The sequence below is a fragment of the Equus asinus genome, chromosome 18 (assembly GCF_041296235.1).
Source record: "Equus asinus isolate D_3611 breed Donkey chromosome 18, EquAss-T2T_v2, whole genome shotgun sequence".
Taxonomy (NCBI): domain Eukaryota; kingdom Metazoa; phylum Chordata; class Mammalia; order Perissodactyla; family Equidae; genus Equus; species Equus asinus.
In genome coordinates, this window is record NC_091807.1 from 38,032,136 (window position 1) to 38,059,956 (window position 27,821).

The 27,821-nt window shown below is 52.0% G+C and overlaps 1 protein-coding gene and 1 long non-coding RNA gene across 4 annotated transcripts in view; both read left to right on the plus strand.

Annotated features, from left to right (window-relative positions):
- Positions 1-7,476: 7,476 nt before the first annotated feature.
- On the plus strand, positions 7,477-8,358 carry LOC139040994 (uncharacterized). Its single transcript, XR_011495420.1, has 2 exons — positions 7,477-7,612; positions 7,954-8,358. It is a non-coding gene; the product is annotated as an uncharacterized lncRNA (long non-coding RNA).
- Positions 8,359-9,343: 985 nt separating this feature from the next.
- Positions 9,344-27,821, plus strand: part of UMODL1 (uromodulin like 1) — a 93,478-nt gene continuing 75,000 nt past the window's right edge. For 2 of the 3 annotated variants that reach the window (XM_070488927.1, XM_070488926.1), the window contains exon 1: positions 17,665-19,065. The gene's annotated coding sequence lies outside the window, so the exon portion shown is untranslated. Of the gene's footprint in view, positions 19,066-27,821 lie in introns of all 3 variants that reach the window. The other variant, XM_070488928.1, reaches the window with a different exon arrangement.

A 27,821-nucleotide genomic window follows, 5' to 3' on the forward strand; every position in this document is an offset into this window, starting at 1 on the left:
GGGACCCAGGGAAGAGCTGCAGTTTGAGCCCAAAGTCTGTCTTTTGGCAGAATTCCTTCTTCCTCGGGGGAAGTCAATCTGTTTTCCTTAAGACCTTCAAGTGACTGGATGAGACCCACCTACGTTATGGAGGGCCATCTGCTTTACTCAGAGTCTACTGATTAATCATTAATCTCAGCTAAAAAATGCCTTCAGAGAAACATCTACAATAACGTTTGGCCGAATATCTGGGCACCGTAGCCTAGCCAAGTTGACACATAAAATTAACCATCACGTATGGCTGGTCTAGTTTTCAATTTACTTTCCTTTTTAAAAACCAGTTAAGTTTTTGTAAGCCTCCAAATTAAAATGAACAATTTGAGAATGTGAATAAATAAACATTACCATTAAAGACGATGATACGTGGGTTTCTCAGACTTTAAGATGTGGCAACCATGCACCGTGCAAGGGGCTCCCAGCCTTTGCTGCGGCTGCTGTAAACCTGTGTTGTCACCAAGGGCATGCCTTCTTCATTTATCTTTGCGTTTTTCCTTATTATTTTTTTTCCCTGATGAGGATAAAAATAAAATGGGATTAATGATAGCATCGCGGTTCATAAGCACAGCAATGGCCTAAAGTGCCACAAGGGTTAATGACATCCTGGTGCACTGGGCATGTCTGTCACTGAGCCGGACGCCTGGCAGACCCGAATCAGAAAACGCTCGGTGCAGTCGGCCCTGGGGGCTGGATCACCCCTGGGTATGTGTGTCAGGGGGCTGTCGTGTGCACTGAGGGATGTTGAACACCACCCCTGGCTCTGGACCCACTAGATCTCAGTAGCAACAGCCCCCCCCCCCCAGTTGTGACAACCAAAAACATTTCCAGACATTGCCCAATGTCCCCTGGCAGTGGCGGCTGCAAAGTGGCCCCCTGCTGAGAAGCACTGACCCAGAGCGTGGGGCGTGGGCATCAGGAGCCAGGCTTCACAGGGAGTGGGAGGAGGCTGGGGGTTGCACCAGGCTGAAGCTAGGAGGCTGCACAGACTGTGCACAGAGAAGAGAGCGACCCTGGCAGAGGGTAGCCGCCATAGCCAGTGTGGACTGGGGATGGGGAAGGTGGCTTTCATGCTGGGACCCTGCACACGCTGCCCAAGGTCTGCTGCTGCCCGTCTGGGCCCAGCCCTGCCCTTCTCGTCCAGCCCCTAAGGGTGGCTTTGCCTCAAGGGCCCACCTGCCGTCACCACCATAAGAACTCGGTTAGGACCAGCCAAAACCCAGCTCCTGCTGAGGGCCCAGCACCAGGGAGGCTTTGGGTCTGGGAATTTCTAAATGTGCCCGCTGCATGGTCACCTCACCAACTTGGGAAAGCGTGTGAATTCAGGACTGGAGAATTACTGGATCCTGCAACAGCATTGATGAGAGGACTTCACGTACCTGACAACGGATCCACGCTCCCATAGCACTGGGGTCTTTTACCCAAAGAAGGCTTCTCGGGGGGTGGGGAGGCATGTGTGTCCTACAGAAGCTCAGGGCTCCCCCACGGCATCATTAGAGGTGACATGAAGGAAAATGGTTAGAACCCACATGTTGAGATGCTGCCCACGTATGCCCCATCCCCCGACTCATCAGTAGCTGGGATAAGAAAGAGCAGCACCTCCATTTCTGAAAATGGGCTGAGCAGACACTTCACCAAAGAAGAGATACAGGCCCCAAATAAGCACGAAAAGATGCTCCACATCATTAGCCACTGGGGAAATGAAAATTAAAATGATAATGAGATGTCACTACACACTTAGGAGAACGGCTAAAATTAAAAATACAACAGGGGCCAGCCCCGTGGCATAGTGGTTAAGTTCCCGTGCTCTGCTTTGGCAGCCCAGGGTTCACAGGTTCTGATCCCAGGCATGGACCTATACATCGCTCATCAAGCCATGCTGTGGTGGAATTCCACATACAAAATAGAGGAAGATGGGCACTGATGCTGGCTCAGGGCCAGTCTTCCTCACACACATACAAAAAAATATTGACAACATCAAATGTCAGCAAGGATTCGGAGCAACTGGAATTCTCACCCATCGCTGGTGGGAATGGAAAATGGTGCAAACACTTTGGGAGACAACTGGGCGGTTTCTCACACATACCTTTCCTCCATGACCCTGCAAGGTCACCCCTAGGTATTTACCTAAGAGAAAAGAAAACATCTGGCAGCTTTATCACCCAAACTGGGAACAACTCAAATGGCCATCACCTGGTGCTTGGATGAAAGTGCCACGTCCACACAAGGGAATACTACTGTGCAGTAAACAATTCCTGACACAAGAACGTGGAGGAGCTCAGGAGCAACATGCCAAGTTAAAGAAGTCAGACGCTAAAAGCGACACGCTGTATAACTCTACTTATAGACATTCTGGTAAAGGCAAAACTATAGGCCATAAATCAGGGGTCCTGAGGCTGCAGGAGGGGATTGACAGCAAAGGGACATGAGAGACCTCTTTGGCGTGACGGGTATGTTCTCTGTCTGGGTGCTGATGGTGACAATATGGCTGGCTGCGTTGTCAACCCTTACGGAGCTGTACACCTAAAACGGATGAATTTTGCCTCCATAAACCAGACTTAAAGAGAAAATCAAAAAGGAGAGCAAAACAAGGTCTCCTCCAGAAGGTCTGAACGCTCAGGTGCCCACAGTCCTGGAGTCTTCTGGAATCTCTCCGCGCTCCCCTGAAAGCCGAAAGGAGGGAGAAATTCAGAGCAATCCCGCCTGAATCTTTGTTTCTGGGTTTTAAGTTTGAGGTGTGACCGACATGATCTCTTTAAAACTAAGAGGTAATGAAGTTGCTGTGACTGCTGGCGTCCTTTCTGCGAGGATCAGCCCTCCAACAATTTGCTGGAAGTTTAGTACAGACACTTTATTTTTCTGTAAACAAGGGTATTAGGAAACAATATTTTTGGCAAGCATTGCTTGTGAAGACTTGTTTTCTTTGGACTATTTCTATAAGCAGAAATGTGAATGGTGAAATCAGTCACTAGTTTTGGTGAATATTTTTGAAGTGAAGAGTCAAAACTTTGACCAATGCGATGATATTTATATACCTTGAAATATAAAGTTAGGAAACTGCCTCTGTTGGGAGCCACCGTTCAACACGGAGCCCTCAGAACAGGGAGCACCAACCTTTTCTGGAGTCTGCCAGAGTTCCCTGTTCTGTGCCTCTGGACTCTTCCCTATCAGATGGCCCATCCTCAGCCTGTAGCCCTGCAGAACTGCCCTGTACTGTTGTGCAGTGTGTGCACTGCATAAAGGTTCTGACTGAAGGGGGCTGCTCTAGCTCTGCTTGTGGGCTGGATGCTCATGGAGCTGCACGTGCCCAGAGCAGCAGCTTTTCCTAGCTCACACAAAGGCATCATATCGGCCAGGAGTGGTTGATAAACCAAAGCATTCTAGAAGGTAGGAGTGATTCATGGTGTCCAGTGCTGCAGAGCCAAGAAAGAGGCCGACTGAGAATAGAGCACCGTGTAAAGCAACAGGGGCATCATTAGTGATCTTGAGATTTGTTTTGGGGGAGGGATGGAGGTGACAACCTCATTCAATTTGGTTCAAGAATGGGAGGAAAGGAATTAGGGCAGCAAAATGTGTGTGTGCGTGTGTGCGTGTGTGTTGGGCAGGTCTGGGAAACAGAGAAACCAGGACTGTGTCCAGCCAGTATGTGAAGTGCACGGGTTTCGTGGTTCTATGCGTGGGAAGGAGTCTAACCGGTGGGTGATTATTTTTAAACGAAACAGCACATGAGAAAGCGCTCGGGGCTGTGCTGGGCACGTCTGAAGGCTCCATCCACGTCAGCTGTCATGGTAACCCCACAAGCAGGGACGTGCGCATCTCCCGTCTTGCTCACATGCCACAGAGAACCAGAAGGCCTGTGCCTTCCTTCTTCAACACGCCTGTCTCCTGCTCTTTCCTTCAGCCCACAGCCATAGGCCATGGCTTCTAGCTTTGAAGAGAGAAACCTCTGTTCTTCCAGAGCTGGCCCGGGTAGGGACTGGGGGAGGCAGAGGTCCCAGAACTGGCAGAGGTGGATGCTGACTGACAGGCAGGCTGAGACGCTGTATGGTGGCAGCGAATTCTAGTCCACGTGGTTTAAGGACAGGAAGGACTCTCCTGGGAAGACTAAGATGTGGGGCACAAGAGACTCTGGCACCCCCATTGATGCATGACGGTTTGAGTAAGAGCTCAAGTATTCTGAGGAAGCGCCCAGGGTACTGGCTCATGGACTTCCTCCATCTCCATCCTCCGCCATCGCTTCTTCAGTTCCTGGGTACGTGGGGCGGCCATAAACTCTGATCACACGGAGGATGACCTTTACAGGTTGACGATGTCCTTGATGACATTCTCGATGCTCAACCTCTGTTTCCAGACGTGATGAACGCCCCGTGCACCAGGCTGTGCGAATGCACGACTGTGGGATTATTTCTGTCTCTTTATTCATCCTTAAACATCTTTTGCCATTTTAACCATGCAGCCTTAAAAAATGTTTTTTTATAGAATAATTGTCTGAGCTCAGAAGAGCCAGTGGTGTTACTCATTGTCACCGAAACCCAGATGGTATTTTTGTTCTGTGCTCAAATTGGCTTTGGCGTTTCTTTCCAGGCCCTGTAAGCGCCTTAAAATTTCCATTTATCGGGTCAAGCTGTTCTGTAATCAACCAGAAAGCGCAAGACACACGTATTTCTTAATCTCTTCCAAACTGAGAGAGAGGAAGATTTTTTAAAAAGCACATATAAATTTATATATATTCTAAGAAGAGGAAAGGAGGAAGCTGTCTTCTAATATTCCCATTATAACTCATATTTAACAAAAAACAGTTTGCAGATGGCTGAGGACAACGGGAGACGAGCTGTGTCTGGCTAAGTGGAGACTAGAGCCGCGTCTGGGCCTTCCCTCTGGGCAGGGCGGGGATGGGGCCCTGGATGGAACACAGCCGGTCAGGACTCCTGGATCAGAAGGGCACAGTGGCACCCCACGAGGCTGGTCAGCCCGTCAGTTCCTCTTGGTTCCCAAGAGAAATTCACAGGACTTGGGAGATGGAAAGGACGTGGAGGTCTTCTAGCTCAGTTTGCTCATGGTTCAGATGGGGATCCCAGGGCACACAGCCTGGGGGCAGCGCCAGAATCGGAACACAGACCTTTGACTCCAGGGCTCCTAGCTGCTAGGGTAGGAAAGGTTGGAGAGAGCCCCCTGCCTGTCTCCCATCGTCCAGGGAACGTCCCCTTCTGTCCTGATGAAACAGTCAGTGACCTCCTCCTGGGAAGGTGAACTTGGAGGTAGGACGCCAAGGTGCCAGGGCTCCGGGAGTGGGCCGACCTTGTCCTGCAGCTGCCTTTTCCTTCCCCAGCTCTGGATGTCTTTGCAGACACTGGTCCCGGAGCCACCTGGCCCTAAAGTCATGGAGTGTAGAACATTCTTCCTGACCTACGATACGGCTTCCATCCATTTCCTTCTGAATATTTGCAATGCAGAGAAAGGTAGCGTGATTCCACATTGCAAACTTTGATTTCAGGGCTCCAGGGCCTGCACAGGTGAGCTGGGTCCCTATTCCTGCAAACTTGGGGGTCCGCCTCCTGGGCTGGCTTTGCGTAAGAAAGCGGACACGATGCAAATTGCTGTAGACCGCGGGCTGTGGCTGATGTGAAAGTCTTTACAAGGAAGCTGAAACTCAAGATGAGCAGTAAATGTACATCAGGATCAATGGTCCAAAGTGGGAGCTCCTGCACTCATCTAGAAAATGACAGATTCCCTAAAAGGAATCCCTTTGTTTTTCTAGGAACACCAAAAGCCCCGTAGCGGAACCCAATCACCTTCCGAGGCATTGAAGCTCTGCTTATGACAACTTCCAGGACCAATCCTTTGAAACAGATATCAGTGGACCTCTGTTCTACTGAAACAGAGATGAGTAGAGGAAATGTTTGCAAAAATATTGAAGCGTAGTCCCATTAAATTATTAGCATCATCTTAGAGATGGTGACAGTAGCGAGGTTTTGGGGGATGTTGCAGGCTGAATTATGTCCTCCGCCCAAATTCACACGTTGAGGTCCTAACCCTCAGCATCTCGGACTGTGTGGTTATTTGTAGAAGAATTCTTTATAGAGGCGAGTAAGTTAAAATGACATCATTAGGGTGGGCCCCACTCCAATCTGACTGTGTCCTTATGAGAAGAGGAGATCAGAACACAGACACATGGAGGGATGGTCGTGTGAGGACGCGGGAGAAAACGACCATCTACAGGCCAAGGAGGGAGACCTCAGAGGAACCAGCCCTGTCCCCACCTGGATCTGGGGCTCCCAGCCTCCAGAACTGTGAGGAGATAAATGTCTGCTCTTCAAGCTGCCCAGTGTGTGGTACTTTGTTGCGGGACCTGAGCTGACTATGATGGGGGTAAGGCAGTCGGAAGCAGCATGACTTCAATTTAAAGCCCTACAGATGCTGCCAGCTCCAGGCCCAGGGTGACAGGCACAAAGAGAGTGCTGATGAACACGTGGGCACTATGATCGGCCAACAGTTGGGGCTGTGGATACAGAAACTGCATCACTGCCAAAAAAAGACAAGGGCCACCTCGCAGTGCCCCACCACATGCCTTGCTCTTATCAACCCCTCCTACACCTAGGAAACCACTCTCATCGGCAACTGCGGCCCAAATCTCTTCCCACGTTAACTGTGGACACAAAGGAAGAGAACTGCCATGATGCTCGTCTGCAAACACTCCTTCCACAGGACCACAAGTACCAGGGAGAGATTGCTGGCACCTTCCCCACCCCCAACATCCACCCTCCCTTTCTTCTGAGGAATAGAACTCCAATTTTATTCAGGGTGGACATATGCCCAGCTAAAGGACTGCCTTTTCCCGTCTCTTGGCCCTCGTGGCCCTCATGTGATGTTCTGCCGAAGAGATGTCCATGGGGATGTGTTGTGGGGATTCTGGGAAGTCTCCTTCAAAGGGAGGAGGCACTTCTCTCACATCCTCCTGCTTCTTTCTTTCCATGGCCTGGAATGTGGATGCCACGGCTGGAGGTTCAGCAGCCATCTTGTTCCATGAGTTGACTCTGAGAAGAGAAGCCACATGTGACAGAACAGAAAAATAGAAGCATGGGGGTCTGATGACTTCATGAAGCTGCCATGTGTGCCCTGGAATGCTTGCTTTCAGACAGCTTCTCTGTGTGAGCATTAAACCTTTCTGTGTTTAAGCCACTGTAGTCAGATCTTTGCTATAGTCAGCTGAACCTGATCCTAATATTTTCCATGGATCAACATCAAATGAAGACACATTTGTACAAAGAGGTTTTAAAAAAGTTCATGAGCATACATTTGGTGAATAAAAATACCACCTTCTTTTCTGCTAGCCCTGTGGGGTCTGACAACCATAGAGCTAAATGGGACTGGTGAACTCAGATAAACGGGGCATCCTCCTTGTTCCCACGTTTACAACTTGACTTCCTTCCTGTCCAGGATGGAAACAAAAGCCCTGAGTGAGCTCCTCTGTCAGCGGCTCTGGAGCTCGGTGCCCGGCTAATCACCCAGAGAGAGCCCTCCTGGAACCCAGGCGGCCGCAGACCTTGGAAGTGGTGAGGAGAGCCCTGTCGGGAACGTGGTGAGCAGCTTAATTCCCTTCTTCTGTGTTTTCTTTTCCCGGCTTTGGCTCGATCTTAATCCACGTTAGCATTTCCACGTGTTTGCTCTGTAAAACGAGTGGCTCTGGAAGTTGGTTGGAGCTTTGCAAATCGGAAAAATATGTGGGGTGAAGGAAGGGGTGAGACCCGGGTGAGACTAGACCTGGGCAGGGGTCCGGGATCCACGGCCTCAGCATGGCCTGCGGGTCAGCCCGGGGTGGGGTGGGGGCGTGGAAGAGACCCCGAGGGCATCCCGGAGGGTCAGCCATGCAGGAGCCATGAGCCCAGCGGGCTCTCACTGAGTGTTGCTGATCCACTGAAGGTGTCTGTGGTTGAACCCGACGACCTGTTTCAAAGTAGCAAGCTGCGCATGCGCAGCTGGGCGTGGCATCCTCCAGGACGCTCTCCTTCCCTCTCTGAGAGGCTGGAACGCTTACACGTGCTGCCAGGACCCGGAGGCGGAAGCGGAGGTAAACCCGGGGCTGCTCTGGTCTGGCCACGCCCCAGGGGCGGGGATTTAAGAGGCCTGGTCCTGGGAGGTAGTCTTCCGCCGCAGGCTTCCGTCTGGGGGTCCATGTCCTGGCTGAGGCTCAGCGCTGGGGGCCTGGCTCCATCTCCCCTCCCATCCCACCCGGGACAAATCTGACTCCGCAGCTTGCCCAGTGCTGATCCAGGCGAGAAGCTCTTGGCGCGGATGTTCCCAGGACTGGCGTAACCTGAAAGACAGGTGCTCTGCCTTTGGGGTAGTGGCCCACCCTGAGCTGCCTTCGTCTCCAGGAGGGCGGGGGGGCGGGGTGGAACCCCTCTTCCCCAGCCTCTTCCTCGCTCCTGTGTGCGCACCGACACGGCTTCAGACTCACCACCTGGGCCCTCGGTTCGAAGCTCCTTTTAAAACACAGAGTCCCGTGAGTGACCAGATAGCACCGGTTTGCAGAGTTTAAAAGTTTTTTTTGAATGTGTGCACAGCTCATCAGCGGCCTGCTGAGCAGCCTCCAGAACGAGGATGGAGCCCAGGACGCCCCTGCCCTGTGGCGAGGGCAGCGGTCCCTCCCGCAGCAGCTCTCAGCCTGTCTCGGCAGTGGTTAGAATGGCCCGCGGAGCTTTCCATAAGCCCGATGCCCAGGCCGCACCCCGGGCCGAGCTTCACCGTGGGGCGCAGCTCCCAGCGACCTCCCCACTGGGGGTCTCTCCTGGCACAGCCATGGGCGGGTGGGCATCGGAGCAGCTCCCGGCTGGCAGCTCGCAAAGCCCGCCTTTCGAAGAGCCCAGCCTGTGGCCGGGGTCTGCAGCCAGGACACCTGGGCCCATCTGGGGTCTTCGCTGATGAGCAAGCTCGGGCAAGGGCTTGTTCTGAGTGGGGTCCTCACCTGTGCCCCGGAGGACAGGAGCCCCTTGCAGGCTTCCTGCGAAGACGGAATGTGAGAAGAGCTAGGGGGAGGTGCAGAGGCTGCTTCAAGGATGAGCCTGCTCTGCTGCTGGGGAGAGTGACAACCCCCCCTTCACCTTCTAATCTTTTCATAGACTCCGGCTTCCTGAAGCACTTTTATTTTCTTCAAAGGATGCTCAATATTTTCTCTCTCCAGGTCACTTTATTCAGGCCCTTGTCGCCTTGCCCCATAAATTCCCCACCTTCCCAGCTCTCCCCTGGAGATGGAATAGCCCTTGTCCTCGGCTCTCTCCTTTCTCTGCTCCCGCCCCCCCCCGCCCCTCCCCCCCCACACCTGACCTTTCCCATCTCCTGAACTTGGGTTTTTTGCTTTCTTTGAGGCCTTACCCCCAGTCTGGTTCTTGTCCAGGTGAAGTTGCCGGTTCGTTTTAATTACCCTGCTTTTTCCCAGGGTGTTTCTAGTCCCCGGAACTTTCTTCCCCCAGTTCCAAACCTCTGCCTGATCTGACTTTGGTGCTCCCCCACAGGGTTCTGTCGGGGGCACTAAAATACCCTGCATGGGCCGTGACCTGTTTGGGGCAGTTCACTGAACGGTCCTCAGGACCCACTGCTTGCTGTCCCTTCCTTTCTTCGTAACCCCAGGGGACCTTCGGAGGCCAGACAGACAGTCAATGCCATGCATGTGTGGGCATGTCTGTGTGCACGTGTGTGCGCGTGTGTGTCCTTTGCACATAGTGAGTTGCTTCTTCCCTTTCGCCTGCCGGTGTTTCATTCCTGGTGGGCCGAGCATGGCACAGTTTTAGGTGAGATGCCCACCCATCTCCCAGCGAGAGAACAGAAGAAGGAATACATGGATTTCGGCGGGATTTGGTCCAAGAAATCACGAGTGAGAATTTCACATAACTCTGCAGGGAAAGATTTGTATCCAAGAATTTTATAATGACAGTGTTTGGGTGTGGGCATGACGCCCAGCAACGTAAATCATGATGTTTGAATCAGGGGTTATGAAAACTGGTTCTTGAGTTTATAGATGTTGGCATTGCTGAATGGCCAGATGCCATGGCGCGATGCAGTGAGATCCTCACCTTCGTGGCACGAGTTAAGAGTCACGGCGCCGTGGAGGCCTGCAGTGGCCCCTGTCCTCTCCCTGAATCCCCTGCAGCCCCAGGCTGGTGGTTAGCGGTGCGGTGGGCTGGATGGACTCCCTCCAGGGTCCTCAGGGCCGGCAAGACAAGGTTCACAGTTTGACCCCCTAGAAAGAGTGGATCTGCTGAAACCCTTACCCAGGATTTGACGCACGGGCTATCGGTAGCAGGAACTGGGCCCAGCCTCCCTGCTCTCGAGGCCCAACGTGTTCTCAGAACATAGACGAAGCAGGTCAGTGCTGCCCGTAATTTCCAAGAGATGAAAGATTCGGGGTGCTTCGTGGGAACTCGGGTGCTTGCTGCAGCTCCTGCCTAGGGAGACAGGGAAGAAGGCACTTATGGCCCATCCGAGAGAAAGCAGGACTCGAGAAATTGGGGCTGCAGTCCTCTTTCCAAGAGTTAGAAACAACCCACATGTCTGTCAACAGACAAAAGGGAAAACACGACATGCTCCGTCTGTGCAGTGGAATACTGTCCGCCATTCAAAGGGATGAAGCACCGGGACCTGCAACACCATGGATGTTCTGCTCAGTGAAAGGAGCCAGACACAGAAGGCCACGTACTGGATGATCCCATTTATGTGAAATGTCCAGAATAGGAAAATCCACCGAGAGAGAAAGCAGATTAGTGGCTGCCAGGGCTGGAGGGGGTGGGGGGAGGCCAGGAGGATTGGGGAGGTGATAGCTAAAGGGTACAGGGTTTTTTAGGGGCATGGTGGAGATGATTGATTTAAAAATGATTGTGGTGATGGTTGCCCAACTCTGTGAATACACTAAAAATGATGGGACTTTACATTTTAAATGGGTGAATTGTATGGCATGTGTGTTATATTCCAATAAATCTGAAACAACAACAAAAAAGAAATAGAAGTGGGCCTGCTCAGGTGGACTGTCCAGGTGCCACCAAAGCTGACTTTGGAGCCCACCTGCCTCCTGGACCTGCCACCACGGCCCTCCCTCTCCACGTCTGTTCTATTTTAGAACACGTCGGCCCTACCAGTTAAATTTTTGTGCTGTTGCTCAGTCTTGAGAGAATCAGCCATGGTGCCCTATTGCAATGGCCCTTCCTGGTAGAAATGGTGGAAAAAGAGGCCCCGCGTCACTGGGAGCAGATCAAAGGTCTGTGAACAGAGTCGCTGCCAGATACTTGAGTGTTGCACAACTGAATAAATGAGTGATGGGAATATAAACAGATGCGGCAGTTCAGTGTCAAGGTTCGTTAGGAATGAGAATCTGCACGCCAGCAAGTTTCGTCTTGAACTGACGTTAAGCTTTGTCAATCACTGCCATTCTTGGCGTGAATCTCATTCTGCCACATATTCTGGATCTCAGAGAATGGAAACAGGCATGATCGCTCTAAATGCTGGTAGGATTCTAGAGTCCTCTTCACATGGGATATTAGTCCTTTCACAGTGATATTTGGAGAGATGATGGCCTGAGAGGTTGAGATGACCTTCTAGAATTTGTCTCCAAAATCCTGCCTCTATCCACGCTGGAAAACCCAGGCTACTTGCTGGCTAAACCGTGGAGCTGATTCTCAGTTCTGCACAGTTCCCCACCGGCTGTCCTCTTCCTTCCCTCTGGTCTGGGGCTTCCTCCTCTTTGAGGCTCTGCTCTGTGATCACTTGCCTCCCCTTGGGTCCACCTGTCATACCTCCTCTCAGGCCCCCAGTATCAGAGCTGGACGCAAGCTTCCCACTGCTTTCTCTACTCTGCTCTCTTGAGAACAAGGACACACATGACTTTTTGTTCTTAAGGGCTGCAGTGGATAGAATAATGGCGCCCCAACAGAGGCTCACATCCTCATCCCCAGAATCCATGCATATGTTCCCTTACATGGCAAAAGGGACTTTGCAGGTGTGATTAAGTTAAGGCTCTCCAGAGGAAAAGATTATCTTGCGTCATCCAAGGGCGCCCTAAATGTGGTCGCAAGGGCCCTTAAGAAAGAGGGAGGCAGAAAGGTCGGAGAAGGAGATGTGGTGATGAAAGCAGAGATCAGAGAGAAGATGCTGCTGGCCTTGAAGATGGAGGAAGGGGCCACGAGCCGAAGAATGCAGGCAGTCTCTGGAGGCGGGAAAACGCAAGGAAAGGAAGTCTCTCCTAGAGCTTCTGGGAGGAATGCAGTCCCACCAACACCTTGATTTTAAACTTCTGACCACCAGAACTTTAAGGTAACAAATTTGTGTTGTTTTAAACCACTGAGTTTGTGGTAATTGTTACAGCAGTGGCAGGAAACAGATTCGTCAGTTTTACTATTGGCCAAGGCAGGGAAACGGGCAAGACTGAAGGAAAAAGGGAGTTGCAAGAAATCCTAAAAGTTACTTGTTCCAGCAGACGCTGGCCTTCCAAAGTATGCACAGGCCCAGGTCTGTTTTCCACGGCTTCTTCTCTGACTTCTGTTAAAGCCTGTTCAAGGAGTTTCCCCATTCCTGCAGAGCGGTCAGTCTTGCCCAACCCTGGCCGGGTCGGAGCTCGGGCCAGACCACCTGGATTGACCGCAGTGCAGCCTGGACTGGGTGGCCTCACCTCCTCTTCTGGGGGGATGCTCCGGCTGGTCATTACCCGTCCTGAGGGTGACACTCCCAGGCCTGTCCTGAGACTCTGGTTCCCCCACACCTTTCTAGGATGTCATGGCTCCAGCCCCTGGAGGCCTGCCTGGCCTTCCGGGTTTTCTAGGCAGCCCGGGGCCTCCTCCGTTGATTTCAGGTGGCTGTGTTACCTGTGGCGCTGGCCTTGGAGAGGGTCGCTCCCTCTGCATGCTCTCGTGTGCCTGGAGTTTGCACATCAGCTGGCTAAGGAGGCTGACTGCTGCCTTAGCTGAGGCTCAGCTCTGCCCTCTGCATCCTAAGCCCATGTCCTGGCAAAGCCTCTCCCTGGCCTGTGGGTGATGGAGCAGGAGACAAGCTGCCTTAAGGCTCCCTCCAGCCGTCCCAGCAGACTCCTGCCCCTTCTTGCTTCAAAGCCGACATGTCTGAGTTCTTGTTCCCACTTCACAGCTGCTCTGGTCATTGGACACCCCACTCTGATGAGTGCAGGATGAAGCCCTCTCGGCTCAGAGGATTAGAAGCATCCGCTGCCTCACATCCAGTTTGACTCATTCTTGTGCCATTCATCAGACATTTTGTTGACTGCCTGCTTGGGACCAGGGGCGGGGAGTCTTGGTCGTTCTGACCTTTAGGGAGTTTCCAGTCTCGTGGAGAAAGACGACTACCAAATATGATATTATGCAGATCCTTAATTCCGTTGTGATAGGGGTGTGATGAGAAAGTCCAGGTTGTTACAACTGGACCTCATCCGGCCTTAGAGCCAGAGAAAGCATCTGGGAGTAAGTGATATTTAGGCTAAGAGTTGAAAGTTGAGTGGCAGTGAAGGGGAGTGTGTGTGTGTGTGTGTGTGTGTGTGTGTGTGTGTAATGCAGTGGATTCCAAATATATTTGAAAGGAACAGCATTTGTTCACTCATTCATTTATTCACTTGGGAACTACTTACGGAGCATCTGGACGCCAGGCCAGAGGACAGAGCGTTGGGTGCATGGGGCAGCTGTGTGCAGCATGGACCATGAAGGCAGTGGACACTGGCAAGTGGCCGCCATATCCAGAGTGGAGGGCAGGTGGTAGCTGGGGCCAGAGCAATGTCAGGGAGAGCAAAGGCCCGTTCAGGAGAGGATTCAGGAGGCGGAATTTCCCTGGACTGGATGGAGGCTGATGGAAAATGGGGGATGAGGCCACCTGGAGGGTCATGGTGACTGCCCCCCACTGTCTCCGGCATGAACAACCGGTGGATTGTGGGGTCCTCTAAGGAGGGGAGTGGTGCAGAGCAGAAGCAAGTTGTGGGGAGGAGGGAACCATGGTTCCACTTTGGACACACGCACCCCTGTCCCAGGCACGGGCCCCGGAGGTAGGATGAGGGTGGGAGGGGAGGGAATGCCACAGAGAGAAGGCGAGCCTTTCTGGAGACCCTGATGGGGCTGTTGTGCAGCGACAGAGTCCTTTAAACCTATGCACACATGAAAGCTCTACAGTTTGCAGAGCACGGACCCGAATATTGTTCCTCCCGTTGGAGGCTGTCGGCACCCCAGCCATGTTCCCGGCGTCCCCTCCCCCAGAAATCCCTGGCTGCTCGGTGGGAACCATGGCGCACACCAACGGGATTCTGCCTGCATCTGTCTCCCGAGGACAAGGATGTTCTCTGGCCTCGGGCGTGAGCCTGTCCTGCTCATGGGACAGGCTGAAGAACGGTGATGTGAGGTCCCGGGAGTGGCTGCTAACCGACGGGGACAGGAGTTGGAGAAATGCCTCAGCTCCCTCTTGCCTTGTTGGGGCCATTCTGCGGTGTGTTCTGCCTGGTCCCGCAGCAGAGCCCCAGAGGGACTGACCCTTGTTAAAGTCTCTTTCCTCCCTCCTCCCCGTGCTTCTTGGGACCACCCCGCAAACCAGTGTTTGCATGCAAATCCTTGTCTTAGGGAACTATGAGGGAGCGAAACTCAGGCATTAATGAAAGTTCTCCTTGTATCTTATGGTCAATTATGTCCATTTCCTTGGAAAATTGGTAAGGGTGCATTATATCCATTTAATTGAAAAGTTAATAACGGCACATGATTTCAGATTGAGAACATATTACCCTAGGAGTAATGCTCTGTGATACATTTCATCCCGTCATAAAGCGTCCAATTTATTCATCGTGATCTTAGGATAATAAAACATCTGGGGCTAGGTTTTTCTGACATTTAAAAACCTGTTTCTAAATTAATTTGCCCTGCAAAATTGATGCGTAACTGCCTCTTGCCATCTGACTCTGATTAAGTGTGAGGGGGGAGGAGGGGATCAACCCAGTGGGGATGCATCTGGGGCGAGGTGACCTTCCTAATGGGTCTTCAATCACCGTGCAGTGCAGGCACCGTCGGGATGGCCGTGCCTGCTCCAGAAGTCGGCTCTGATCTTCCCGCCGTCAACAAGACTTTCCCCTCCTTTACGTCCAGCTGACCTCTCGTGCGGGGTGAGATCCAAAACGGATAAAAACACACTGGGAGCTGCCATGTCACAAAGCAGATGTGTGAGCATCCTACTCTTGAGCCTGCCGCTGGGAATCCAGACGTGATGAGCCTCAGTCTTTTTAATCGACAGCAGTGGTGAACCAAGACGGTAGATGCTTTGCTGCAATGTGACTCGGAGCCAAGGACGGGCAGAGACTCTGTTCGCAGCCCACCTTCCTTCCAACGCTCCAGGTTGTGATGTAATTGCAGCCGAGGCAGAATTAACAATAAGGAGCTGGACGTGCCTTAATTCATTATGTGCTTTGCCTGGTGCATTTATTGATTGGTGCCAGCTTGCCTGGCCGGCTTGGTGGGTGGCAGGTGGGTCCCTGCTGGCCCCTCCATGCTCACCTGTGATGCCTGAGGACGAGGCAGGAGCTCATCCCATGAGGAGTCCCGGGTGGGCTGCATGGGTGGTGGTGGGGTCAGGGGGCTACAGATTCTTCAAAGCGGTGCGACATTTCAGAGCACCTGTTTGCCCTTTTGTTAGGGAATGATTGTCTTCAACCCCTACCCCTTCCAAGACAGAGCCCTCCCTCAGGAGCTCCTGACTTGCTGTGATCTAAGGACCCGGAAGAGCAGGGTCAAAACTGCCCTGTGCTGGAAACCATGGGCTGCGTAGTCTCTTAGGGAAATGTGTGAGCCACAGGACACCCCCCGACCATGATGATGGAGGCACATGTGGTGTTCTAACCTCCCAGCTATGGGTTGTCACCATGGTAACTACTTTCATACCTTCATTAGTATTTCCAACAACATTAACAATGACCTTGTCTTCTCGCATCCGTGGTTTCGTTTGGTCCTGGCAAGGACGTAGGGGCTGGGTATTTGTCTTTACGCTCATTTTGCCCAAGAGGAAGTGGAGACCCAGGGAAGTTAGGTGCAGCCAACTAGGTGGTGAACGATGAAGCTGGGACCCATCGGACCTTCCAGCGTCAAGGCCTGCCTCTGGCTGGGTTTCATGACAGTGCCTCTTCTCAGGGCCGTTGTGGATGCACGGGAAGGTAGGCATGCAGGCCGGCCCCAGTTCTGTCTGGTTCCTAAGAACCAAGGGCGTCATTTGTCCAATGGCTGACAAGGACCTGGTGTGGCCTTGGGATCCCACTGCCATTTTGTTCAAGGCTCAAAAGTACGAGCCCCTTGTAACTTGACATCCGGCCCACCTTTTGTATCCTGTTTCATTCTCTTCCCCACCCAGCCTGCCTCCACTTGAGGTCTTCTGGGCATCTCATTCCAGCCTTAGTTCACCCTGGGCACCCCCTGTGCTGTGGCTTTGACCCTCAGAATAGGCTTCTTCAAGAGCTGGCAGTCCCTGGCAATGGAGGAGATCACAAAGAACTGGACCCCCAGACTCTGTCAGCACACGGATTCTGCCCACCTGCTATGGTCTGAATGTCTGTGTCTCCCCAGAATTGACATATTGAAATCCTAATGCCTGATGTGAAGGCACTAGGGGGCAGGGCCCTTGGGGGCTGATGAGGTCACGGGAGCAGAGCCTTCGTGAATGGGATCAGTGCCCTCGTAAAAGAGACCCCACAGAGCTCCCTGGGCCCTTCCACCACGTGACGACACGGTGAGAAGACGCCGCCTATGAACCAGGGCCTTCACCAGACGCCGAATCTGCTGGCGCCTTGATTTTGGAATTCCAGCCTCCAGAACTGTGAGGAGCAAATGTCCGTTGTTTATAAGCTGCCCCATCTCTGGTATTTTGTTACAGCAGCCCAAGCAGGCTAAGATGTGCTTGTTTATATTTTCAGCCTGGGCCATTCTTGGTGGGAAGGAGAAGAAAGAATTGATTTCACAAGTTGATAATCCGTTGCATAAAAAAGTGCTATTTTTTTGATTTCCTCTCTCTAACTTTAAGGGGTCCTTCTTGGTTACGAGGCCTGAAATTTAAGTATACACGTCCGAACCCAGCCTTTCTCTGGCTCAACCACTGTGTTCATTTGCCCTGTGAGCCATTGTCCCGGCCTCATCCCTACTCATGTCTCTGCCTCCCTCAGCCGGGTGACCACGGGAGGGTGGGGGCTGAGCCACGCAGACCCCTCTCCTGTCCACCTTGGGCTGTCTCCATGCTGCCCTGGCCCTCTGGCTCTTGATCCTGCCAGTTTCAGGGTTTGTGCATGAAGAGGCCTCCGACGGGGCTGGCTGGGTGGGGCGGTGGGACGGGCTGTGGGTGGAGTGAAGGAAATGCCGGGAAGAAGTCTCTCCCTTGACCCGTCAGTCGTGTGGGCCCCGGGACCAGCCAGCTGGACGCACATCAATGACCTTTAGTCCCTTTAGCCTCTGGTGAGGGAGGTTATCCCTAATGACGTGTGTGTGTATGTAGATATGTATATGTGGATGTGTGCATGTGTGTGCGTGTGTGTGGCATTACTATGAATTTTCCCACCTTAAGACTTTCAAAATCCGTGGCTCCCAGGAGTTCCTGCTTTTACTACCATCTCCCTCACCTGACCCCCAGGCCCCCCACCCCCCAGGGGAAAGCCCCTGTCCCTGCCGTCTATTTCAGAACAATTGAATGCCCGTGGTCCCTGGAGTCTGCCAGCGAGAGCTGGTTCTGTCAAGGTGCAGAATGATCCTCCGGGGCCTTGTGGGAGCACGGGCCTCAGCAGATGGAAGGCCTGAGAACTCAAAATCAGCTTTGTTAGCGCTGAAAACGGCCTTCAAATGCAGGCAGCTCTTCTCCATGGTTGGGACTCGTGGAAAGGGTGCGGCCCGGGTGTGACACCGATTCGTGTGTGAGTGCAGTCTCTCCCCAGTGGCTCTACATTGCTAGCCACACCTGACCGAGGCTGGGATGGCCCCTGTTTGTCCTCCCAGAACACACTGAGAGGGAGGCATGACACGGAGACACAGGGCAGCATAAGCTGGTTTGGCAGCGGGTGGGGGAGAGTTACCTGCCACAGGGTTATGAATGAGCAAGTACAATGGCACCAGTTTCCAGAAGGATCCGAAGGAGCCCTCTGCACAGGGATGTAGGGATGCTAATGGATAAGTGAGCTAAAAAGATCGGGTTGGTTGGAGACGTTTGCTTTCTGTGCAGAACTTGCTGTTATTTAGGTAACATTCCCCATTCCTGCCCCAGCTTCTCAAAGCCTTCAGAGGTGAGGTGGTGGTTCCATCATCGCGGTCACCAGATGGGTCAGGTGACTTTAGCAGGTGTGGGGCCCCTTTTATCTGCACATGACTGCAGTCTCTGGGTCCAACTTTGCCTAAACCGCAGGAAGGCCGGCTTCCCAGCAAGTCTGCAAGCGTTATCTTGTGAGCTCCCTGTTCATCCTTCTAGAACTGAGGCTGACCTCTGCTCAGCATCCACTGCATCTCCCTGCCAGGGACAGGTTGGATGGCTCCAGAAGAAACATCTGCTTCCTTAATTCAGCATCATTTTCAGACAAAGATCCTCATCGATGACTCGTCCCCTCTCTGTGTCCCAAAGTCCAAAGGAAAATGACAGTCAGATTCCGGGATGGACCGGGGTGAGGGCGGGTCATAACCTTTAAAATTTGTTTTTAAAACAATACGGCAGGATTTAGAAATTGGCAATTGACTATTCCGTGTTTATTTAAAGCAGTTGGAAGCTTTAATGGCAGTATTTATTCAAAACCTGTCGCGGCGAAAAAAAATATTTGGTTTACCAGAGGCTGTGTTGGATGAGGAAGAATTCTGGGAAACCAAAACTGGGTTTCAGCATCTCTAGTCCAAACAGTTGGGGAGCCACTGGTTTCCATGGCCGTCGGGGAACGGGATGAGCTCATCGTGTTAAATCCAGCGTGACCGTGCAGCAAGATACTTTCTACGTTGGGGGAGAAATTCACACCATTTCTCATCCATAGGAAAGATACCTACTGTGCATCTTAGAATTTAGAAGGTAAGTAAGCAATGTCAAGATACCCTGTTAGATCTTAGGAAATTTATTGTGGTTGAATGGAATTTATTTTAAGATCTTGAAGTCATTACCACCATTCTTTATTTTCTGAGCAATGTGCCCCGTCTGAGAGACAGAAAGTCCTCACTCCAGGGTTAAGTCATTACCGTGAAGCCCAGACGAGAGCCAGGTGCAAGGTCGCTGGCTGGCTGCTGCCAAGGGCAGCATTGTAGCCACGCAGTGGACACTTAGTGGCAGATCCGCCACCCCGGCTGCACCGTTATGCTTATTGATCCTGAGATGGTACTTTTTAGCATCCAAGGCGCTGGGCCGTGAGTGGGTAAGGGTCAGAACAGAGCTGTACAAATGCACAGGGAGAGGGCGGCCGCTGTGTCCTGCGGAGTTCAGGGAAGCGATCGAATTCTTTCCTTTCTTCCACGGTAACAATGGCAAGGTCAGATTGATCCGACTGACCTCTTCTGTTCGCTGCTTGTCAGACGTCAGCGACAGACGGCAGAGGCGGAGGGCAGCTCTGCATTCAGACCCGCGGCCGACCTCATTGCTGCCGGGCTGATGTCCTTGGTTAAAACTTTTGTCACCTTTTTCTTTCTTTCCCCTTTTTCCATAGCAAGCATGCCCTAAACACATTGCTTCTCAAACGTTCACATGCACACATGACCCAGAAGTCTTGTAAGACCACAGAGTCTGATTCACTAGGTCTGGGGCCAGTCCAGGGGTCAGTGTAAATAACAAACTTCCCGTGATACTGTGGCTGCTGGTCCGGGGACCAGATTTTGTGTAGCCAGGCCCTAAGCTCCCTTTGACTCCGGGAGACTTCTAGAACTGTCTCCTTCATAGCACTGTGCTGCACCCACACTGGGAGCTGGGAAACACTTGTCCACAATCATGATAGGTCAGCACATAGACATAACATCCCTCACCCATGTAGTGGTATGAACATGGATGAACCGTGAGCTCCTATTTGCAAGAAGCAGAGGAAAGACTGACTCACTCATCAGCCAGGAAGGTGTGGATAAGGGGTGGTGAGATCCGGGCGACAAGAAAGCCATGGAGAGAAACTGGACTCAGAAGACAGACTGAGGAGCTCTGTGCATGGAGGGGGGAGGACAGCAGTGTCCAGCCTGAAAAAGAAGAGTGAAGGGCGGCTTAGGGGAGCTGCGTGGTCCTGGACAGACTCAAGGCCGGGTCCTGAGAACCAGGCCGAGACAACCCTGCTTCCTTGGAGACCCAAGGAGTCTCAATTTGAAGGGTCACCGCTGTCCTCTGCGGCCTGGGATGAGGCTGGTGAAGAATGGAGTGGAAATAGGGCAGGACTGTGAAATAAGCAGTCCTGTTCAGCGCGTGAAGCTGGGTCAGACCAGTTGGGAGGCGAGTGGGTGTCTGTGTTTAGAGGGGGGCCTCACGATTGGTTTTCCTCATGCTGGAGTTCGGTCCCGAGCGGGGTAATTGTAGGACACTGCTGGGGAGAAGGAGTGTGGAAGATGGGGCTCAGAGAACGGGTCTCTGGAGGAGAAGTCGTGGGGGCTTGATGCAGGGGGCTATCAGCCGTGGAATCTGGGGTAACCCACCACGGCTTTGGGGGTTGAATTCTACTGGGCTCCCAACCGAATTTCTGTTATTCATAGGCCAGTCCATGGTGTTCCGTCACAGCAGCCTGAATGGGCCAATGCGATCTGTCTACACATATACACCTTTTCATATATATACATATATATATATAATCTCTTTCTATGTATACATCTCTTTATGTATATAATATTCTCTGTCTATGTGTCTACATTTTCACATATATGTCGGACATTCTCTTACATCACCAGAGTACATTTATCAAAATAAGCAGACTTAACATTACTCCATCCTAGTCTCTGATCCACTGTCCACACTCAGATACAATGCCTTTTTTTTCAGTTAAAAGCATGTAGATCTGGCTACCATCTAGCGTGAATGTCTGATACTGTTCGGTTGCCACTCCCACCCTCAATACTTTTGAGCAGATAGGACTATTGGTAGGTTTTCCCAAGAACAGGATGACATGAGTGGGACGGCCGTGCTGCCACCTCCTCCGGGTGGATCAGCGCTGCTGGTTGGTCCATTGTCATCGTCCTCACGAGGTCCTTCCCCAGGACAAATGGGGAGGCTCTCTTTGCCCCTGTCTATGCCATTGAAAGGTCTGGAAGGTCTGGCAAACTTTCAGATAATTGCTTGCCCAGAGATTACTTCCTTTGGGAAACAAAGGAACACTTTTTTGGGGAAGGTGTAGCCACCGATGATGAGTAAAAGTAAAACCCCACAAATGAGCTAGACTTTTTTGTAGTTTATAAAATATATAATGCCCTTTACCATTACTTTTTTCCCGGTCCAGGATCCCCCCCAGTATCACACGTTGCATTTAGTTGTCATGATCATAATGATAGAGGGAAAGGATGATTTTCACTGTCTTTAGTAAAGGAAGGTACAAAATTAGAACCAATGGCATAAACATTGCTGTCATTTAAAGTCTTGGAATCCACAAATCCTTTCCATCAGCAAACAAAATCCTAAACAATCTACCTGGGCAAACCTCCCGGGCTGCCCTCTGGGGAGCGGTGGGTACAAGGGCCGTTTCCAGGGGTACAGAGCCTATGATGCACCACCGTTCTGACCCCGGCCTGTCCTGAGTCTGTTATTCAGATGGCGGCCCCTGGTTGTCCACTCTTGACTCTGGTGCGACACCCTGCTCTTGTGTTAAAAGGCGGTTTTAACGTTTCTGAGTTTTAGCATTTCCAGCCATGCTCTTCAACTGTGAATTTAATTACAAATTTTGCCCCAGCCCTGAAGGAATGACAACTTCCCAGCTCACTTCAAGCCAGGCATTGCCAGGTTTCAGCTGGATTGGCCTGCTGTCCCAAAGCGAATAATAAGTCTTTGTCCAGAGCGATGTCGGTCACCCCCAACCTCAAAGCCCCTTTGAGGGTGGCCTTATCTCCGAGGGCCTGAGTGGTGCAGATAACAGGCATCAGAGATGAGGATGCAATTGTTCTTGGCCACACTCTTTAGGGCCCAAGCCAGGGCAAGGTTCAGACCAGACCCTCCTGACCAGCCTCAGCCCGAGACCTCCCGCACCCCAGCCTGCAGCAGGTGAGACTTGCTAAGGCCCACAGGCAAAACGAGGACATGTTTTTAGCCTGACTTTTATCTAAAAATCTTTTTAAGGTTTGTTACATGTTTTGCCTAGTGGCAAAATGTCCAGGATGCCTTACGGGGGACTGAGAGGTACTTTCAAGTTAACCAAAGCTGCTCGGGTCACGCATTTGACTTTTGACACAGATGTTGGAGGCGGCCTCGCCTTCCTAAATGTGCTTTCGTAGCGGCGATACAAGCAAACATTTCTACAACACCTGTCCTCGCTGGCAGAAGAGGAAGATAAAGCTCTCAGTGTGGAGGAAGTTTGTCTGCAGTGACCCGGTTGGTAAGGGGCGGCGCCAGGCTGTTTCAGAGGCCAGTAATTCAGAGATCACCAGTTCAGAGGTCAGTACCTGAGAGGTCATCACCTCCGAGGTCACCAGCCCAGAGGTCACCAGCTCAGAGGCCATCAGCCCAGAGATTACCACCTTAGAGGTCGCTACTCCGGAGGTTATCACCTCAGAGGTCACCAGCTCAGAGGTCACCACGGTCCGACTGGTTATGGAGGGCAGCCCGGGTGCTGTGTGGACCAGGAATCAGTTCCTAGCAGGAGCTCTGGGGCAGTTGGGGTGAGCGTCCACACAGCCTTCTGCTCAGGGCGACCACCACATCAACCCTGATCTTTGGGGTCATCCCGCTCTGGTCCCTTTGTTGAGTGACAGCTGGCACCTCCCAAGAGGACATCTCCTTGAGTCCATTTTTCTGTGAAAAGCACCTGATTCCCTGTTGAGGCAAGCTGGGGGCTGGAATCAGACGATCTGAGTTTGATTATCCTTTCCCATCAGGAAACGAGTACAGTAACAGCTTTTCCTCTCCACTCATACAATTGTTTCCGGAACACGTGAAGTCACATATGTAAAAGCAGCAATCACGTTGTCCAGGAACCCTGATACAGTCACATCTCAGAGGAAAGCGGAGCCTTTCGTAGGCTACAGAACTGCCCGGGCGAAGGGCTCCTTGTCATGGGTCCAGGGAGCAACGGCTCCCAGGAGCCAACGTGTTTATCCTCAACGTTTTATTAAGGAAATTTTCAAACACAGAAAAGCTGAAACCAATCGCAATCGATCCTACAAGTGACATTCACTGTGCTCGCTGTCTCACATGTCCACCCATCTGTCCACCACGTCTGTCCACCGTGTACCCGGTTTCCGAGGCATCTCAAAGCCACTTACTGACCTCCACGCATTTCACTCTCAAGACCCACGGGGCGTGTCATTAGGGTGCGACAGTTGCTGGCAGAGTTGTTTGAGAGCTGTTCATAGTTCTTTTGTGTTTGGGGGTAAAATTTACATGCGCTGAAATGCGCAGATGTTGAGCATACGTTCACTGAGTTTTGATGGGTGATCAAACCTCCATCGAGGTACAGAACGCCAGCAAAACTCCAGAGAAAATTCCCTCAGGCTTCTTCCCAAGCAGAGCCCATGCTGGCCCTTCAGAAACAACCACGCTCTGATTTTTTTCTCCATAGGCTTGTTTAGCCCATTCTAGAACTTTATATGAATGGAATCATATAGTGTGGACTATCTGGCTCTTCCATCAGCAGGATGCTTGTGTGACACATCCATGTTGTCTGTGATTCCTCAATGGCTCATTACTTTTCATCACTGAGTAGTATTCCATTTTAAGAATGCACTACAATTTACTTATCCACGCTCCCATGAATGGACCCTTGGATTGTTTCTGGGTTTTGGCTATTATGAATACAGCTGCAATGAACATTCAAGAATGCATTTTGTGGACGTATGTTTTCGTTTATCTTGGGTAAATATCTAGGATTGGAACTGTTGGGTCTATGGTAGGTGTTTGTTTAGTTTTATAAAAATCTCCCAGGCCCTTTGCCTAGCATTGCACCCTTCCACACTTCCACCAACAGTGTTTGTGAGCTCCACATGCCTGTCAGCATTTGGTGTTGTCTGTTTAAACGTTAGCCACTCTGGAGGGCAACTTCAATAACCTCTCAAAAAACCCAGCGTCATATTCTGCTTTGTTTCCATCCATCTTTGGAGGCCTGTTAAAGTTTATCCAAGACAGTAGAACCAAGGCAGTTCTCCAAAATCATGTAGAATCTAAAATTGATCTTTGCTGCTGCTGAGATCCCCAGGCTGGCACTTCTCTGCTTTCAGGCATGGGTTTCGGCTTGTCGTCTCTCCCGCTGTTTCGAGGAAAGGGTCAGGGGTCAGTGGTTCACATCTCGGTGTGAATGAGTTAGTCGTTGGCTCACTTCTCTCAGGAGGTGCGTTAGTCAGAATTCCATTAATTCTCCCTTAGACAGAGGAGGAAACTGAGGCCAGGTCACCAAGCCGCTCCCTTCTTTCCTTCCTCCCTCCCTCTGCTCCGTACCCACCCTTTCTCACTCTCTCCCTCCCCTCCCCTCCTCCTCCCCCTTTCCCTCTCTTCTTTCTTTCCTTCCGTTCTTCTAAGAAACGGTATTTCCAAGAGGATAAATTGGATGATCAAAGGCATTTTATTCCCATTTGATAAAAATTGAAAAAAGAAGAATTTGAGATTATTATACATCACTGGGTCCAGCTCTGGAAGGTCCTGAAGGGTGTGTCTGAATCCCTCGGTCGGCAGGTGGACATGCAGATCCTGTGTGGTTCTGTCATTGGTCTAAGGCCCTTCAGGTTGTGGCCAGACCCGGCCCACCCAGGTTGGTCCCATCCCGGGCCATGCTGCCTTTCTCCCGGTGCCTATGGACGACGTGCTGCTCTTCCTGTTTGGCTCATGGCCCCAGGGGAAACCAGGCCAGAGGGAGAGCAGACACCGCAGGCTGCAAGCAGAGGCAGAGCCTGAGTTCCCGCTGCCTCGCCCTAACCTCTTCTCCCACCATCGGCCTGCTCAGCAGTTTCCTCATCTGATTTTCTCAAAATCTTTTAGGAAATCTTGAGGGCAAGTCATGTAAAAATTTTACACCAGTTCTCGCATCCAGAGGCTTCATCTTTTGTGAGCAAACGACCTCAGCGGGAGAAGAGCTCCCTTCTTTGTGGTTTGCCTCTGCGCAAGTATTAAACCCAGCATCTGCGTTAAGGTGCCCGCCGACGCAGAACCAGCAGAGACTCAGGCAACAGCCCTACCTGAGGATTTCTCTCCTTTCCATTTGTCACAGTGTCCTGTGGCTGCTGCACAAAATCACCACACGACTTGTGGCTTAAAACAAGAGAAATGTATTGTCTCACAGTCTGGCAGCCAGAAGTCTGAAGTCAAGATGTCAGCAGGGCCCCTGCTCCCTCTGAAGGCTCCAGGGAAGGACGCTTCCTGCCTCTCCCAGCTCCTCGTGCTGTAGCATCCTTGATGCTTCTTGGCTTGTGGCTGCATCTGTACAACTCTGCCTCCTCTGTGTGTCCCCTTCTGTCTCTGGATCCAGGGCCCAGCCTTGCCTTAACTACATCTGCAAGGACCCTGCTTCCAAAGAGAGTCACATTCAGAGGTTCTGAGTGGACATGAATTTTGGGGGGATGCTAGTCCACCCATGACAACTACTATCCTTGGCTGTCGTCTCTTCCTTCTCAGAGCGCCCCCAGTTTCTTTTCTACTCAGACCCTCTGTTGAGACCCTTACATGAGGAGTCGCCCCCAGACGCCGCATATATCATTTCTCCCTAACTCGTTCAGCACATTCCCTGGAAGTCAGGCTGGAAACGCTGCATTGTCTTTTTCCTTCTGGGGATGGAAAAACGTTCTCCGTGGCTCCGCCAGCCAGGGAGACATTCCAAGCTGGTCTTTCCATTTGGGCTTTCTCATCCGTCTATCTTTTATTTATACAAGCCCCAAACCACTGATCATTGCTTGGTAAACACTCATTCATTTCCTCTGCAAAAGTTGGGATTGGAATTCCAGGCCCTCCCTTCCCAAAAAAAGCCTCAGGAAAGTGCTGGAAACACTGGTAAACTTTCTTCACGTACTTTGAGGTTTTCTGAAAGGGTATGTTTTTCCTAGTGTCACTTCCAATGTGTTTCTTAACACAAACCTCCTAACCTTCGGAAAATAGAACTTACTCATCTGGAAGGAAGTGCCCAGTTGTCAGACCCCATCACGGCCTCCGGGTGCCTGTGGTCGCCTCGTTTCCAGCCCCTAGGAAGGCGTCGCCCACCCGGAGCTGAGTTTCCAGCAGAGATTTCTGCTTATGTCATGTTGCTGTTACAGGTTTAAATGCCAGCCACCTAGGTCTAACGGGTCTTCTTGAGGGCTGGAAACAGCCCCGTGTAGTGCCCACGTGTGTCAGGGGTCTCTCCATGCTGGCCCGTCTGCGCGCCCGGAGAATCAGAACAGCCGTGCTGACTCCGAGCCCTTTTTGTCCTGGGGTGCAACGCTCAGTCCTCCCAGTCAGTGATTTGGAAAGCGGTCCGATTTAGAGGGAACCGCCGCCTCTGTAAGAATTTGAAATACGTAATAATAGTACACTGAAATATATTTCTAAGGCCCAGTGCACCACTGGGCATCAGTTTCTCATCTGGAAACAACTTCGTCCCACTCTTGGATTCCCTCTCCAGGAAGCAGGTGAAGAAGGATGCCCAGAAAGTTGCTTTCCCCATTTGTGACCTCCATGGGGACAGGGATGCAACCAGCCTGAGCCTTAAAGTCCGGAGTGAAGCGTTTTCCTGAGGGTCCGAACACCGGAGAGGTTGTGTCTATCCTGGGAAGTGTGGCTGTGGTTCTGTCAGGCCGTCTGTTTACCTGAAAGTAAGATGCCCTTGGGGCAGAGGGTGGGGGAAGGCCTGCAGTGGGGACCTCTCTTCTGCGGGCTGGTCTCCGGGATCCCTTAATATGCCTACTGCTGACCCAAGGCCGTCTGGTCAACAAGCACTTATTGAGCACCCACTGTGTGGGCTGGGTACCAGGAGGAGGTAGTCTCAGATGTGATTTCTCCTGTTGCGTTACCCACTGTCTGTCAAGGCAGAGGGACCTTTACTCACGCGGATGTAAGGGATGAAGGGGCTGGAAACGCCAGAGGGCAGAGGGCAGGGGCAGGGCGGGCAGGAAGGCATGGGGAGGAATTAGTGCCAATTCGATCAATCTTTGTTTCCTTGCTGGTCCACCCCTTACCTGATGGCCCTGGGGTCCTTCCCAAGCACCAACTCTCCAGGCTGGGCCCAACTGACCTTGTCCTCTGACCTGAGGCTGGCTTGGACCTTGGACCAGTTCCTGCCACTGAGCTCTGCCTCCGTTTATGGTCTGGTGTGGTGGTCGGCTCACCCTGGCCCTCGATGGCCCCTGGAATTTCTCTTCTAGGGTCAGGAGATTCTGGGCCCAGGGCCAGCCCTGCCACCCCTGGTGGACCTCTCTGAGGCCGGCCACCTGACCCCCTGCCCTGGCTCCCTGTCTGTGGTGTCCGTGTGCTTATGATCCATGCTGTCCTGGCCACCACATTGTCACCTGCTTGACTCAACCTGGACTGGCTACAGCTGGACCCCCTTGGACGGCCTAACTTGGCCCAAGATGAGCATCCCGTCTACCACGAGTGGGGACAGCTTTCCCAGCACCAGCCAGCTCCCATCTGGGTCCAGTGTGGGTCCACCTCTAGCCCAGGCCCTCGCTGCCTGACTGTCTGTCCCCAGACGACCAGGGGCAAGGAGTCTT